We start from the raw sequence: 16,918 nt of genomic DNA, 5'->3' as shown, positions 1-16,918 counted from the left end.
TGCAGGCTGTGGAATACGCTGAAAACCTCGCGAGCAATTTCATCCCTGTACATAAAATGCTACAGGAACTGCAGGAAGAGAATTTTCTTCTCAAAGAACAAAACAGTAAAATATTGCACACCCTTAAACGACTGGAGGAAAAGCTAGGATGCTTTGAATCAGTCCTCGTTGCACAAGGTGGCTCAGCGGCCCCCGTAACCGACGAAACTTGCTATGCGAGGCAGAGCTACCCAAAGAAAAGTAGAAGTGGTATGCATGGATTGTACAGGATGACAGAAAGCATTCAAAATCAGAAACAGAAGACAAGAAAAGAATTGAATTCGGGGGAAAACATATCAGAACGAATTGCAAAACTACAAGACAGCCAAATAATATGTGAATTTCAAGCCCAGCCGGGAACTGTCTGTTTGCAGCAGGACCTCGCAAGCAATAGCACCAAATCCAGTGAAACTTTAGGGGCAGCACAAGGAAATGGCTCCACACATTCCACTAGGAAAAGTCGAAACCAAAATAAAGAAGTCTCAGAAATATTAGGACAACAGGAATCAACTGAAATGATTGGGGCATCCATGTATTCCAAGAGTACGATCGCGAGAGTTACATCTTCCCCCTCAAATCATGTTCCTGCAAACCCACTCACTTATGCGCACATCACTATGCTACCTAAAAAGCATAACACTTTTGAGGGTAGAAAAACCCGCCCATCCCAAAATTTCATGCCTAGTCTTGCCGAGGACAGCCGACGACATAATCCAGTTCACAGAGAAAGTATTAATGTGTCTTCCTGTAACACACCAGAAACAAACAAACGGTTTTCTGAAATGTACAACATTACTTCCGTTGCAACCAGAGAGCAAATTTTTGTATCAAGGCTGGGACCCACAACACAGCCCAAAAATATTAAAGCCATGTGTGAGGGCGAACATGGGATAACTGTGGAAGTAAAGCAAGTGAAAACACGACACCCAGCTTACTCCTCCTTTATAATCTCTTGTCCACCAGATAAGGCAACTCGCCTACAAGACGTAAGCGCCTGGCCAGTAGGTACCTTAGTCAAGCCCTACAGAGACAGATGGGCCAGACCACTGGTTAAAAATGATGCAAGGAATCGGGCTCAATAGCAATCAAGAAAACTACCCCCAGCTGGGGATGCAGAACATCACATCCACCTGTTTGCACAAAACGTGAGGAGCATCTCAAATAAGCTCCACACCCTACAAACGATGATGATGTACGGGGACCTGGATTTCATTTGCCTAATCGAAACCTGGTTGGGAAATGGAAAACAGTTAGATCGGCTAACTGCGGCAGCAAACTGCAAATGTGTGGGAAACGGAAGAACAGATAGGCGAGGAGGGGGAGTTATAATTTGCTATCAAAATAAATACCAGTCTATAAGAGAACGAAAAACCAATTCAAATAATTTTGAAGGGATTTGCGTTACCTTTTCAAAAGAGCACGTGAAAATACAGATATGCATCATATACCTCCCACCTGAGCACACAAAGGAGACAAGAAACGAACTCTATGCTTGGCTTGCTGCAAATCTAAAGCCATCAGTCGACACAATAATAGCGGGAGATTTTAATTTGCCTCTTCCGAAACACAGGGAGGCCAAGAAAGAGCTGGATGCTACATTGGGTGCATTGCACTTGACGCAGCTTCCGACACCAGTAACAAGGGGAATGCAGCAACTTGACCTGTTGTACCATAGTTCCTTAGACATAAGGCTAACGCAAAACTGCATAAAATTTAAGTCGGACCACAATCCCATTGAAATAGAAGCAGCACTGAAGATACACAAATACATGCAGGGTAACCACACGAACTGGGAAAAGCAAAGTAAGTATCTTTTCTCCGTGAAGTATATTAATGCAGAGGTCATTCTCAGTCACCTGACTAGTTACAACTGGAATGACCTGCAAGAAAAGCCAGTAGACGAAGCTTTAGAAATGATCACTAAAAAGCTATACCAAACAGCATTGGAAGGAGCAGCAAAAGAAATCAAAATATCTGAGAGAACAAAAGAATGGTTTAACCCACAACTGAAAGAAAGTTTCCTCAGGAAGCAAAAACTGTATAGAAAATGGCAAAGAACGGGTCATCCTGCCGATCACATTCGTTATAAGAAAGAAAGAGCACATTTCATCAAAGCAAAACGACAGGCACACTGCAGTGTCATTCATAACAAACTAAAACGAGCAAAAAGAATTACTAGCAATAGAAATAGCACAGAGAATATGACAGAATGCATTTTCAAGGAATGGGCTAATAACACTTTTAGTAACCTGCATGGACTGAATCAAATTGAGAACACTGATAATGGTAACAAAATTTTGGAATTCCTGAAAGATTTAAACAAGCGAAACTATTCGGCAAGAGAGGAACCAACAAGACCTCCATTGAGTGAAATACAAATCACCAAAGAGAGCGTAATGAAAGCAATCAACGATCTGCCCAATAAGGCCACTGTTGGACCAGACAAATTTCCAATGTTCATCCTTAAAATAAGTAGCCCATTTATAATAGATCTATTACTGCACATCTATCAGAAAATCATCAGGTCAGGAGCTTTCCCGCAAGCTTGGAAAAATTACATTGTAACCCCAATACCAAAGATTAAACACCCAAAATTGGCTAAGGATTACAGACCAATTTCTGTTAGTTGCACCCTACAGAAGGTATTCGAAAAAGCGCTTCTTCCCACCATCAATCAACACTGCTTCAGCCATAGACCACCACATTTGCACTCAGTTATTTCGGGTAGATCAACAATAACAAACTTACTGGAAACCCTTTTTCGCGTGCAGAAAGCACTAAATGAGAAAAAGCAAATTGATATTATTTTTTTGGATATCTCCGCAGCCTACGACAACGTCTCAATTCCAGCGCTCATTGCGATTTTGAAGAATTATTTTAATGTAAGAGGAAATCTGTTAACTATAATAACCAGCCTGCTAGAACATAGGAAACTTATTGTTAAGCACCAAAAGCTACAATCTTGCTTTACCATCTCGCAAGGAGTGCCTCAAGGGGGAGTTCTTTCGGCTACTCTCTTCGCGGCCGTCCTGGAGCCGTTTCTTGCACGGTACTACAATTTTATAACATATGCTGACGATGTAAAATTCTTCATCACTTCCAAAGACCATGAATCAGCAGAAAGTATTTGCCAGATGGCAAATAGCACAATCCGAGAATTTGAGAGCTACCTGGATTGCATCGGGCTCCGTATTAATGCACAGAAGTCTGCCCAAATGACCATAAGTTACAAGCAGAATAAAAATGACATCTCAATCTCTGTGAACGGGTCTAGTGTGGAAAAAGTGCACTCTCACCTGGACCTGGGTCTTAAGTGGGATGACAGACTCACCTTTGCTCAACACTTCGCCCATATGAAGACAAAAATATTCGCCGCTTTATGGGCTACTAGGCAGGAACTGGTAGGAATTAGGGATCCTCAGCTAGCGACCAAGTACATTTTAATGTGTGTCCTGCCAATTGCAATGTATGCCTCGCAAATCTGGTCTTCAGCTCCAGATTCACATTATAAGTCCGTCCTTGGGATCGAGTACTGGTTCTTGCGATGGCTTAACAGAGTTGCTGGCCACCCTTTTACTATCTCAAGGGCCATTCTCTACTCAAACCTTATCATCACATCCTGGATGCAGCGGACAATTAACAGGAACATACACACTCTCGCACAAATGCTCACAGGCAGAGTGGATGCTCCAGTCCTGGATAATATTCTAGTTAAACCGCGTGCCACTGCTAGACGTTGCGGAGAACTAAATAATCCACTGCGTTCAGTCCTGAACAATCTTAGTAGCCTGCAAAGATTCTTCCCATCAAATGCAGCGAGAATATTTAACTCACTACAGATAGATGCCGAAAAACTGTGTGAGGATGCAACATACCGGAAAGAGATCTTCCAGGATTCGTACAGACTTACCGAAATATGAATCGGCCGCAAAGTACTAAAGAATTGTGAATAAAAGTGAAGCTTTCTGCTTTAAGAACAATAATAATCTGTTGACTGTAAAAATATACCTTCTGTAACAGTTATGTTAATATGTAAGTTATATGTGGAATTATTAATGAATTGTAAATATATGAGCTGTATAATGTTTGTACACAATCATAAATGTGTAAATACTGTATGTATTAAACATAAAATGTGTATATAATATTTCGGGACGAGACTACGTGTTCAGTATATGTAACCCACTGCACGTAGTATCTCGTACCCTGATATGTACTTAGCACCCTCCTGGCACTTTGCCGTCCCGGGGTGGTTTCCTTATGGAAATAAACAGATAATAATAATAATAAAAAAAATCGGACGATGGCTTTCCTGCAGGGGGTTCGGAAGGTATATAGTCCTACAGGCCAGGACTGATGAGGTGAGTTTAGTTTGATTTGTATTTCTGTGTTATTTTCACGTATCATTAGCCTAGTATTGTGTCCGTTGCGTTCTTTTCAAAAAAAAAAAAAAAAAAAAAATTCTGTTGCCGTTTTGTACTTGTGCAACGAACAATAAAATTGTTCTTTGCATGTGTTAATTTACTTTTGTTTCTTTTTAGCAAAAAGGTTAAGTTTTACGCAACTTCCGGAAGGTTTCACGCAAAACACCAGCCGTTGAAGGAAAAAAATATATAATATGAGTTACGTTTTTAATTGTCTTTCGTTTGTGTTTAATGAAAAATGGTTTGGGTTTTAGATTACCTTTTTACGGGACTTCGGCAGTCATTTCCCGAAAATTGGTCGTTTACTGCGTCTCATTTTTCTTTTCGTTTCGAAAAACAATTAGTGTTATTTTTACGTATAATTTATTTTGGTTGCTGCTCCGAAAAAATTGTTAATTTCGTTATTTTTCAGCTACGCCATACTGTTATGTCGCGTGACATTCGCCACGTGCAGTTGTCGAGAAGAAGAGGGGGAACGCAGTGAGCGGGCGGGGTTACGAACCGTATGTCACTGCTTTTCCCCTCTTCTTGACGTGATTTTTCAAAAGGACACCGTGTTCAGGAGTTTTACCTAAATTTGCATTGTTTGTTTTATTTTCCATGTTTACCGTTCGGAGGTGACTGAACGTGGACCAAAAGTGGCTTTGCAAACAAATAGAATGAAAGAAAAAATTCTAAAACATGAGTTCGAAGAAACATTGATTTCACTATCGCTTTTACGTAGTTACGCTTTTACGATATTGTGATATTAATCCCGCTGATCATCTGGGGACATCTTCTCTATCGCTCCCATTTTCTGACTTTACCCCCCCCCCAATCTTCCGCCTTTCCTCCCCTCCCCTCTATCTGCACACCATTGAACCCCCCCAATCACTGAATCTCGTCAATTTTTTTTTTTTTTTTTTTTTTTGGTCCTAGCCTTTTTGATCTCTGGTCTTCCCCATGGATTGTGATAGACCAATGTGCTCAACAAGAAGTCTTTCCTGCAAAATTTTGAGTACAGTGAGGAAGTTATCGGAGATCCTAAAGTAGTGCTTCAGGAAGTAGTGTTAAGTAAAGATGCAATGGAAATTCTATCACGTGCAGAACTAACGTCAAGAAAAATTGTAGAGCTCCGTTCGAGGATTCAAAGCTTCCTGTACGTACAAAATTAACATGCACGGTATCTGCGAAAAATTAAGGAAATTTAACTAAACTGTGGTATTTAAATTCATTAAGAAATTATTTTCTTAATTTATATTTAATTATGAATATCAAAAAGACAAAAAATGAAGTTTAGCTATTTCAACATCTCCAAATGATATCAAAGCGCTTGCACACTTAAAGTATGAAAGGGCTTTGAAGCTAGATTTCTGAGAGAAAGCCGGTATTACTGCTGTCTGCTTTTCTCTTAAGTAGGGTTACTAGATATAGAATTCGAAAGCTAGGACATTTTTAGTTTTAAAAAATGACGAAACGAGAACATTTTTATAAATTATATTTATTATTAAAATTATTACATTATACTAATAAAATTATATTTATTACAGTACATTTATCGATACTGAATCGTTTTCAGTAACTTCGGTTTACAAAGGAAATAATTTTGTTTTACAATTCATTTTCAAAGAAGTAAACAGCAAAGCGCTATTCAGTGTTTGCATTTTATTTTTGCTAATGTTGAACCATTGATCTTTAATTAATGAGAATACACGTCCTCATTGCGGGAAAAATAGAAAATTTATATTGAGAATTTTTAAAAGCTCGGAACATACCTCGAAAGTCTTCATCGATTCAAATATTCTGCCCACTTTCTATGGGCGAATAAGTTTTCCCAATATTGAGAAAGAAAAAGATTCCTTTAAATTCATGAATTGGCCAAATAATCTAATATCAATGGATTTTCAATCAAACAAATCATGATACTTGCACAATTTTGGAATAATACAGCCCACTTAATGCAACCAACGCATTGTTTTTAATTTTTTTTTTCTGTTGTATTGACCGAAGGTGCAACGCACAGAATATTTTATGAAAATTCATTTTATGATGATGATTTTTTTAAATTACAAAAAAACTAGGATCCAAGTGGTTATTGTTGTAGAGATTTACGTGCAGCAGTGATTTAGACCATATTGCACTTAATACATTCTGTTGGTAAATTGCGTGTGGTCAATGGTCGATTTTCCTTGCCCATTGGGATGGCCAACCTGAGTTTCCAGAGAGACCACTGGCCTGATACCGACTAACTCAGCCACAGTGTGAATAGGCCATAAAAGATCCTTGCATTGTAGACGGAATTACATCTTCTCCTTATGTTTGGTGTGGGGAGGAGACTGATTATATTAATTATTACTCAAGGGCTATTTGATGTGCCCACACATGAAATGACTGGAGCAGTAAGCCGAGCCAGAATTTTTCATCAGGTACATTCACAAAAAACCGACAATTATCTAAAGCTAAAAAGTGTCACGATACCAGATTTCGGCGTCGGAATGTGCAATGTACTTTCTGACCCCATCCTGGCTACACCACTGGACTGGAGTATAATTAAAAGGCTTGAGGTATAACGGCGTTGAGGGCTTTTTTCCTAGTTTTGTGTTATCGGAAATTTGGTGTCGTTATTACAGAGTGTACCTAACTGTACAAAGATATCTGCTGTTCATGAAATCTTAAATCGATGGACTACCCAAATAAAATTCAAAGTGAATAACAGCCAAGTAGACGTTTGGGAAAAATAAATAAAAGGTCTGCAAATTGATTAAATGTATTCACACTAACTGTGTATTATTAGCCTTTTCAGTAAAGAATGTTTATTCGCTGCAGTTGATATTATACACAAGTGACATGATGAAATTTGGCAAGCATTAATTTTATTGCATTAATGTGATATTTTGTTACTTTTAGTAACCTAGTAAGTAGGTCTAATTTTTATGGGCTAACTGGAATTTCAGGTAACCAACTAAAATTTCTCCCTTAATGAATTAATTCCAATGAATGGAATCTTTTCACTACAGGAGGACAGCGATTGTAACCATAATGCAATCTGAGAGGATATTATTGGCATAAAAGAAAACTATGCGCTGTCCACTGTAATGACACTTGTGACCATTACTTATTAATAGGGAAAGATTTTGTAATATTTCAGGGAATAAATATCCATTTTGATTAAATATTTAAATAAAAAAATATTAATTTAATAATTAAAGCTTTCCCACCCATCCAGACGCAGATAGTTGAAGATTGTAATTGTCTAAAAATATGGATATGAATCTGCGCAACAACTGGTCAAGGGTAGGTTGAGAGAATAGCCTGGAAAGCAAAATGGAAATGACGCCATCAGATTATGTATTAACTCTGTCGGATACCAGGATGCATAATGTTTCCCCTAATGTTAAAGTAGCGAATGGCCTCGAAATCAATAGCCGAACCAAGAAATTTGTAAGTAATGAGATTAAGAGAATTGCAGACAATACGATCACTAAATTTAAATAATTATGATCTCGATAACAATTCAGTCGGTCCTCGTATAACACGTGTTTACACTACACGAATTCGATCATTCACGATTTATAAATAGGGGAACGATATCTTATATAACACGAACCGAATTCGCTTATGCACGATTCGCCTTTGTGTTTACAAGAAATGGCAGTCGAACGCGGAATCACCCCAACCGAACGCAATACGATAGGAATGAAGAAAAGATTCTGAAAATGTATTTGTTTTATATCATTGAAGGGGACACACTTCACCATAATAACGTAAAAACCAACACAATTCCAGCTATCGATGTAATCACAAATGCAATTAGATGGAGTTTACTACCAGTTTATAACAGATTCCACTAGCAGGAACGCAACTGGAAATTGTTTTATGGTAGTAACCCCTAGAAATGTGCTTTAGTAAAATGTGAGGTGTTAATAGTGTATCTCGGGCTTTACACTGTTGTTTATTCAGTTGCTACACGCGCGCAGCTTTGTTTACGTGTATCAAGCGTGCCTCCTCGTTTTGTAATTGTGCTTTATTGCCTACAAATGAGTAAAATACTTTAAAGGTGTGAAAAGGAAGCGTTCTGGCTAAGACACTGCAGACTCAGAGAGAAAAAAAAGCAATTATCGATAAAGAGGCGGACTGCGTCAAATTCTTACCCGGGAAAATTTATAGTGGCCTCATACTACGGTTTATGGCCAAAATCACACCGGCCTCTGGCCCACCGGGACTTCCCGGGTAAGGCTTATGGCCAGTCCGCCTCTGTCGATAGAGAAAAAAAAAATGAAATTGTGTAACACTTTGAGTGAAATGAAAGACCATGTGATATTGCACGTGCTACAGACCTAAATGAGACAAAGCCGAGAATTAGAAAGAATGCAGAGAAAATAAACAACTTTCATAGCAGGAACAACTCAAAGTGTAATTAAGATCCATTAGATTAAGACGCAAAGAATTGGAAGAGATGGAACGGCTGTCCTCTCTTTGGATAGAAAACCAAACAAGTTTGCTTACGATAGAAGCAAAAGAATTAGCAATATTTTATTACGTAATAGTCATAATAAAATTCCTAGGTATTTTATTATGATTATTTATTGTGTTTGGTAATGTTTGAATAACATTTGTAACCAAATCTTGGGTCGTCGGCGCCTAACCGTATTTTTCTCATAGGCCTGTGATTCTTGCACTGCTTCTATTGGAATGAGCAGCAGCCTGGAAAATAACATGCAGGATATTTCAGAGACTGCTGGGAATCATTGGGGTACAAGTAAACACATGGGTTGTGTTAGGGTAGCTAAGAATAGGAACAGGTGCGTGCTTACTTGCGTGTACACCAATGCTAGGAGTTTGGTAAATAAATTTGAGGTATTGCTAAAAACATCAAAGGCAGATATTAATAATAAGATTCTTTATTAACATAATTTTCTATACAATAATGATTCCGTACACAGAAATCCAGAGGAATCTTACAATTCGTTTATACAAGTGATTTTGTTTTATATAAAAAAAATGTGTATATATAATAACTATATAATAATTAATAGATCAAAGCAAAGATGATAAACAGAATGTAAAATGAATGAAGTAGTAATTACAGCGAAAACGACTACCAGTTGAGCAGAACATATTTTGTTCTGCTCAACTGGCAGTCCGAGCAGAGCATATTTTGCTGGCAAGAACGAGAACCCCTGGTATATATGGACCAACGTCTCACTGGTGAGGTCTAAAAAAAAAAAAAATATTATATTAGGGTCACCCGAAAAGTAATTTTCAACTCCCCATGTGTATTGTGTCTGCAAATTGCGTGTGTTCTCTAGTCGATTTGCCTGCTCTGTTGTTCGAAAGACCCCAGTTTTTCTGGGAGAAAAGCCTTGCTAGTTAGTTACACCTGAGACCGACTAATTCAGATACAGAATGAAAACAGCCCATAGAAGTTCCTCACGTTATAGACGCGATTCGAAGCAGGGCCTTTTCCACTCGGTGTGGGGAGGACGGTGACGATACTGCTGAGATCTACAGGCAGCTTTTAGGTGACCATGTGCGCCCTACCATGTTGCATTTTTTCCCGGACAGAAACGAGATCTTTCAAGATGATAATGCGCCATCATCTACCCCGCAGTGCGAACGAATCGTTCGAGGAACACCGTAATGATATCACTCATCTTGATTGGCCTCCAGATACACTCTTACCATTATCAGTGAAAGTTATATTAATTTCACTTATACGTTTTCATTTATTCTATTTTGTTTACGCACATACACTGTGCTGCCACTTTAATAGTTACACTCCTTCTGTGCACAAAAATGGTTTGTCCCACAACGTTGCAAGTCACATGCAGCAGAACAACCTTTCTAGTATCAATTAAGCGTACAAACAAATGGGGAAAAGGAGTGATCCAACGGACTTCGAACGTGGCATGGTAGTAGGTGCAAGACGTGCTAGACAAAGCATCTCTGAAACGGCAGTTCTCCTGAACTTTTCTCGCACCACAGTTTCAAGGGTGTACCGAGAATGGTGCAACGAACAGAAAACATCCTCTCAACGGCACTCCTGTGAAGAAAATCGCTTGTTGATGAGAGTGTAGAGTGTATTTAGTGTCAAGCGGCACCAGGAGTTTCCCCCATCTCCGCGTTGCTTTCATTGTAGGTGTGCCAGTTCACTGGAAAGGCCAGAGATTTAAAAGTGTGTAGATATTGTATACGTATAGTGCTATGTACCGTTGTTCTTCTGGCCATTTAGCCGCTGAACCCCTGCTGAGGCCCAACGTTGTCCACACTCAGCCCCGTGGAGGCAGGCCAGGTATATCTGCATTATAATTAATTACTCTGGCAGGTCCTGCCACCTAATTTCCTGAGATTTCAGTGGCTAGGACCTAAAAAAAAATTGATCTTTCGCGTGGCGGGGGTAAGAGTGCTAGGATTTGAAAGGCCGAAACTATTGGCAAAGAGTAATTTGGACATGATTAAATTTGGACGTGTAGGGCAATCGCTTGTGTACAGATAGAGTAGGGGAGGGAGACTGAAGGCTGGGGGGGAGAGACAGAAATATGGAGTCAATAGGGAAGGCGACCCCAATAGGTGTCAGTGGGACATGCCCATGCCCCACCAGAAGGAAAATTGGGGGTGGCGAGGAAGGGAGGAGACAAGAGGACAGGCACCTTCCCCCCTGCCAGTGGAGTGGAAAGAAAGCCAGGAAAGAGTGCCCAGCTCGGTCGCCAATTGGCGCATTGGCAGAAAATCTGCTGTTCAAGGTGGGGAAAAAGATATGGGTCCAACGAAGCAGTCGGAACCAGTTCCCCGATGTCATTCATTGCGTATGTGTCCATCCAGGTAGGTTGAGGTCAGTCACATTTATGGGTTATATACACGACCAGGGTAGTCTCGTGGAGTGTCTCTTTTGCATCCCGGATGGGTCTGGTCCGTTGATCCTGTTTCCATCATCAGGAAGGGTGGTCTAGTGCTGCTTATAGTCCGGTGTTGTGGAAGTTTAATGTCTGCTACAAGGCATACTGTGCCTTTTAGTTCCTGATCGCAGAACAGGTTCTTCTGGCAAAGAGTTCCTGTGCAAATCTGGTGAGGTTCTTATATTCTTCGCTTGTGTCCAAGAGATGATGCTCCTGGCCTCGCGACACGTAGGTCAATCTTGTTATTAGATTTCCACGTAGGTCCTCGTAGTTTGTACATTCGTGCATGAGGTGCGTCCAGCTTTCCGGTTCGCCACATGAACAGTTGGGGTCTTGGAGGAGGCCCAGAGATGTTAGTTTCTCGTTGAAGGGGCCGTGACCCGTCAATAAGTAGGTGGCATATAGGCCTGGGTGGAACCATACAGGTAGTTTTGGGATGCCTCTCTCACTTGTTGATGAGAGAGGTCAGAGTAGGATGGCTAGAATTGTGCAAGCAAACAGACAGGCCACAATGTCGCACGTCACGTGAAAATACAACCTTGGTGCGCAGAACAAAATATTGCAACGGACCACTAGTCGCTTTGTCGCGAATGGGCTACAACAGCCGACTGCCACATCGCGTACCTTTGTTATAAATGAAGAACAAAATAGCACGCCTCGTGTGGGCACAGCAACACCAGAACTGTACATAGAGGATTGGAAAACAGTTGCTTGGTCTGACGAGACGTAGTTTCTGGTGCATCATGTTGATGGAAGGCTCAGAATTTGGCGAAAACAACATGAATTGGTGGACCCGTCATGACTGACGACTACTGTGCAAAGTGGTGGGGGCAGTGTTATGGTGTGAAGATTTTTTTTTTTGGCACACGCTGGGTCCATTGTTACCCATAGATTCACGTCTGAATGCCACAACGTACCTAAACATCGTTGCTGACCAAGTGCATCCATTCATGTTGACAGTTTATCCTCAGCCAGATGGTTACTTCCAGCAGGATAATGCGCCAGTGCACAAATTCCGAATCAGTATGGAATGGTTCCAGGACAATGACTTTTCTTTGCTGCAGTGGCCCGCTCAGTTTCTCGGATCTCAATCCTATTGAACATCTTTGGGATGAGCTGGAAAGGGCCTACACCTCCATCGAATGGAGGTTCGCTGCAGGCCTACACCTCCATCGAATCTCAAGGAACTGTGTGAAACATTTGTCTGCATGGTACTCCACGCCTGCACAATGTTTTCAGCAGCTTGTTCAATCGAATGCCTAGACGACTTTAGCTTTCAAAACAGCCTGAATGAGGCTCAACACGCTACTAGATAGGTGTACCTAATAAAGTGGCAGCACAGTGTATATGCAAACTTCAATAGTTTAATACTGATGAAATTTGCATATGCGTGTAAAGCGGAAGTTCGAATGAAGACGCTTAATGCTAGTCATGGATGGTTTCATTGTTTTAAATGCATTTTCCTATTGAAAATAACTTTAAAAAGAGAAAGAAAAGCAAATTAAACAATCGAAAATCATTCTTTCTAAAAAAAAAAAAAAAAATTAGGCCATGGTACCCGAGTCCTTACAGAAATAAACTGGCGAATTTTTGTTTATTTATACTTAAATTGCATTAAGGAGGAAAACAACTGGCGATTCGAGAACACTAATTATGTGGGAGAGAGGACAAGACGTACAATTAATGAATTTTAATCGCTAATTGGTTTTCTTCTTAGTAATATTTTTATATTTTAGTAAAAGGCATAAACGCGATCTTAATCTGCGTTTTTTGAGAACATTATATACATAAAATAAGCACCCGGCTACTGCTAGCACACCAAACTGCTAGTCATCATCGTTAGGCCTTAAAGCCTGAAATACCTTCCATCCAAGTTATAAATATGCAGCAAACACGAATCCAAAAATAAATAGGATCATGTCTTAAAAAAATAAATATGTATAGTAATCATTATACATAGACCAAATCCCTGTAATTTCCACCAAAGCGTAACCTGTGATTATCAGTCTTTGGCCTTCTCAATTATCAATGCCCCAGTATGATGATTGTAATGGCTCTATCTTTAGCGTACGATAACACGATGATAATCGAAACAAAGTCTCGCTGATCCAATAAATTACTTGTTTTGATCGTTTTCCACCTATTCCTATTTATATTGCACCACTGAAAGAAGTAAATATCAGCTCCAACCATTCTTTATGAAGTGTTTGAAAATATAGGAGGCCTATATCGTTCGTTTTCCAATCAGGCTTGTTTTAGCGAAGTGAATAGTTTTGGAATAATTATTGCTGAAGATAAGAAGGTAAACATAAAGTAAACTCATTATCTATTTTATGGATGGTTTCAACTAAGGAGTTATGCTGTTACAATTAAATAATTATAAATTGTTGCATTCTAAATGATAAATCTAATTATCCATAATCAATAATAATAATGAACAATCGTGGGGAATATTTATTTAGTTCTGAATTTCATAATTATTAAAAGAACAGTACGTTCTTTTGATAATTATGAAATAAATTCAGAAACAATGCTTGCTTTTTCTGATTAAATATTTCCCAAATTTTAGATTAATCGATTAAAATCTCTCAAAAAAAAAAAAAGAATGAAAAGGATTTCCTCATATTTGTACTCGCAAACAGACAAAGATTTTTCTTAGACAATATAGTGCCAGTCCATACATCTCAGGTATCATTTAACTTACGAGGCGGGCTTCGTGGGTAGCACAGTTGGTAGAATGGCCGTCCTCCCCACACTGGGTGGAATCAAATACTGTATTTAGATTTCTAGAAAGCTTTTGATACCGTTGCATGTGGAAGACTGCTTTACGAATTGAAGCGGTATGGCATTAAGGGCAAGTTGCTACAATAGATAGAGGGATGGTTGAGTGGGAGACGGCAGAGAATGGTAATAAATGGACACTGCCGTACGTGAACTAAAGTTCTTAGTGGAGTCCCCCAGGGTTCGGTGCCCATTGTTTTGTACATTTATCAATGATATCGATGAAGGTATATCAAGCTTAGTGTCCAAGTTTGCAGATGATGCAAAGGTTAGCAGGTTTGTTAATGACACCAGACAGTATGCTACTGCAACAGGATCTAGAAAAGTTAGGCAGATGGGCTGAAAGGTGGCAACTGAAGTTTAACATTGACAAATGAAAAGTACTGCATATGGGTAGCAGTAACCCAAAATAAACGTACCTACTGTGTGGTACTACCTCAAGGAGGTGGAGAAAAAGACCTGCGGGTAATTGTGATATGAAGTTCGCTGAGCAGTGCAGAGGGTCTGCTAGGGCAGGTCATGGAGTCTTGTCAATGATATAGAGGAATTTTGCTAGCAGAGACAAGGAGGTGATTATGCCTTTGTATAATGCAATCGTCAGGCCACACCTTGAGTACTGCGTACAGGTTTGGAGGCCTTATTTTAGGAAGGATGTAGAGTTGCTAGAACGAGTACAGATAATGGCAACAAGACTGGTAAGAGGAACAAAGGGGTGTGCTTACGAAGAAATGCTTAAGGTCTGCAAGTTGCAGCATCTGGAGACTAGGCAACTGCGAGGTGATCTGATTGAGGTGTACAAGGCCTTGAGCAGGCTCAGTGCTGACGGGATACTTTCGCTTGCTCTGACTAAGAGCCTGAGCAAGCGAAAGTATCCCGTAATATCAATTGAATCCCGCATAGATTCAAATTGAGGAAAGACAGTTGTAGAATAAATGTGCGGAAGTTTGCCTTTAACCAGCGGGTAGTTGATTGCTGGAACAGACTTCTATCTGTTGCTGTGGAAGTTGATAGCTTAAATAAATTTAGGGCTGAACAAGACAAACATTTGGAGTGACCGGATGGGCGAAAGGGAAGATTTTTTTTTCTTTTTTGGCTGATCTGTGTAAGCTTGCCTTGCTTTCTTGCATCATAAGCCTCAACTAATGCTAATGCTCAAAGACCTGAGTTCGAGTCCCGTCGATGACGTGGGAAATTTTTATGGGCCTTTTTCACAACGTGGCTGAGTTAGTCGGTCTCAGGCGAGGGTAGCATGGTGTTTTCTACTGCAAACTCGGGTTTTTCGTCAAGTAAACAGAAAGTCGACCACAGAACACACGCAATTTACAAAAGCATGCACAGAGCAATATGGCCTTAGTCGCTGATGTTCCTAAAACCCCATTACTATTACAATAACTCGTGAGGCATTTATACAATCCTTTACCTATTTTCTTCTCTCGCAGCTTGTAAAGCGATTATAATCGTCATCCTTTCACACCATGTTTCTCGTTGTTGTTATAGGAGCATCAGCGACTAAGGCCATATTGTTCCGTGCATATTGTCTTTAAATTGCGTGTGTTCTGTGGTCGATTTTCTGTTTGCTGGACGGAAAACCAGAGTTTCCGGAAGAAAAAACTAACTCAACCATGTTATGAAAAAGGCCCATAAAAATTCCTGAAGTCATCGATGGGAGTCGAACTCAGGTCTTTTCTACTTGGAAAAGACCTAAGAGACCTGGGGAGGACGGCGATTCTACCAATGTACTGTCCACGAGGGCTCTGATTTAGTAACATAATATCTATAAACATAGGAGAATGAATTAATTCTAAAACGGTTCGCAATCATTTCCCCGCAATGATTTTGAAAATTTCAGAAATATAATTAAGTGGTGACAGATATTTGCAGTTCAAGCGTAAAAGTGATTAACGTCATCAAACCCATGATAAAGTGACGAATGCATGTAATAAAGGACTTATGTAGTACTGAAGCTGCTGTTTGCAGATTATGTTTCATAACATTTATTTGATAGTCGTAATAGGAATATCTATTACACATTACTCCTGATTTTTCGTCATGGTTATATTTTAATAGCCCTGATTAACAGTCCGTATTTATAGCACGAATTCTTCAGAAATGTTTTCACAACTAGTTAAGGTTCATCAGTGGAATATTGATTCACGATATGGCCAACTAAGTACCAGTAATAGCTGAATTTTGTAGGAGTGTCGAAAGAATATCAAGGTTTCTACAATTGTTTAGCAACTATTTCGAAGAATCCATTTATCAATTTAATGACGCTGCTCAATATTTTATCTTGGATATCTATCTCTTTCAATATTTCAGAAATTCTTGGGCAACAGAGATAATGATACAAGACAGTCTTCTTACAAAGTTTGTTGACATCTTGATAATTTTTGACTTTATCGTTTATTAACACAAAGAAAAAGCGTGACTCTCTTATTTTCATGATAAAAAAATAATTAAAAAAAATATATATATAATTCGTACAGTCGCAGTACACTTTCGTGTTAGAAATGTCATACAATAACATACAAAACAATGCCATAATCGAACAAAAATTGTTGCACTTTAAACATTCAAATATAATGTCATTCAGAATAATAAATGAATAGATATTTTTGTTTTTAAAATTCCATAATAATTAATACTAATATATTAGTGTTAATTCGATCGGATAGAATTATATATATTAAAAAAAAAACTGTGCTATGCGCATTAAATAAGGGCTGTGTAGGTCTTTGTTTAAAATGGCTAAATATATATAGATATAGTTGAGAAAATATATACATGTATTCTGTGCTT

Source organism: Mastigoproctus giganteus, chromosome 12 (assembly GCF_048544385.1).
Source record: "Mastigoproctus giganteus isolate SK-2022 chromosome 12, ASM4854438v1, whole genome shotgun sequence".
Classification (NCBI taxonomy): domain Eukaryota; kingdom Metazoa; phylum Arthropoda; class Arachnida; order Uropygi; family Thelyphonidae; genus Mastigoproctus; species Mastigoproctus giganteus.
The sequence above is the reverse complement of the archived record's forward strand: the minus strand, read 5'-3'. Positions refer to the sequence as shown.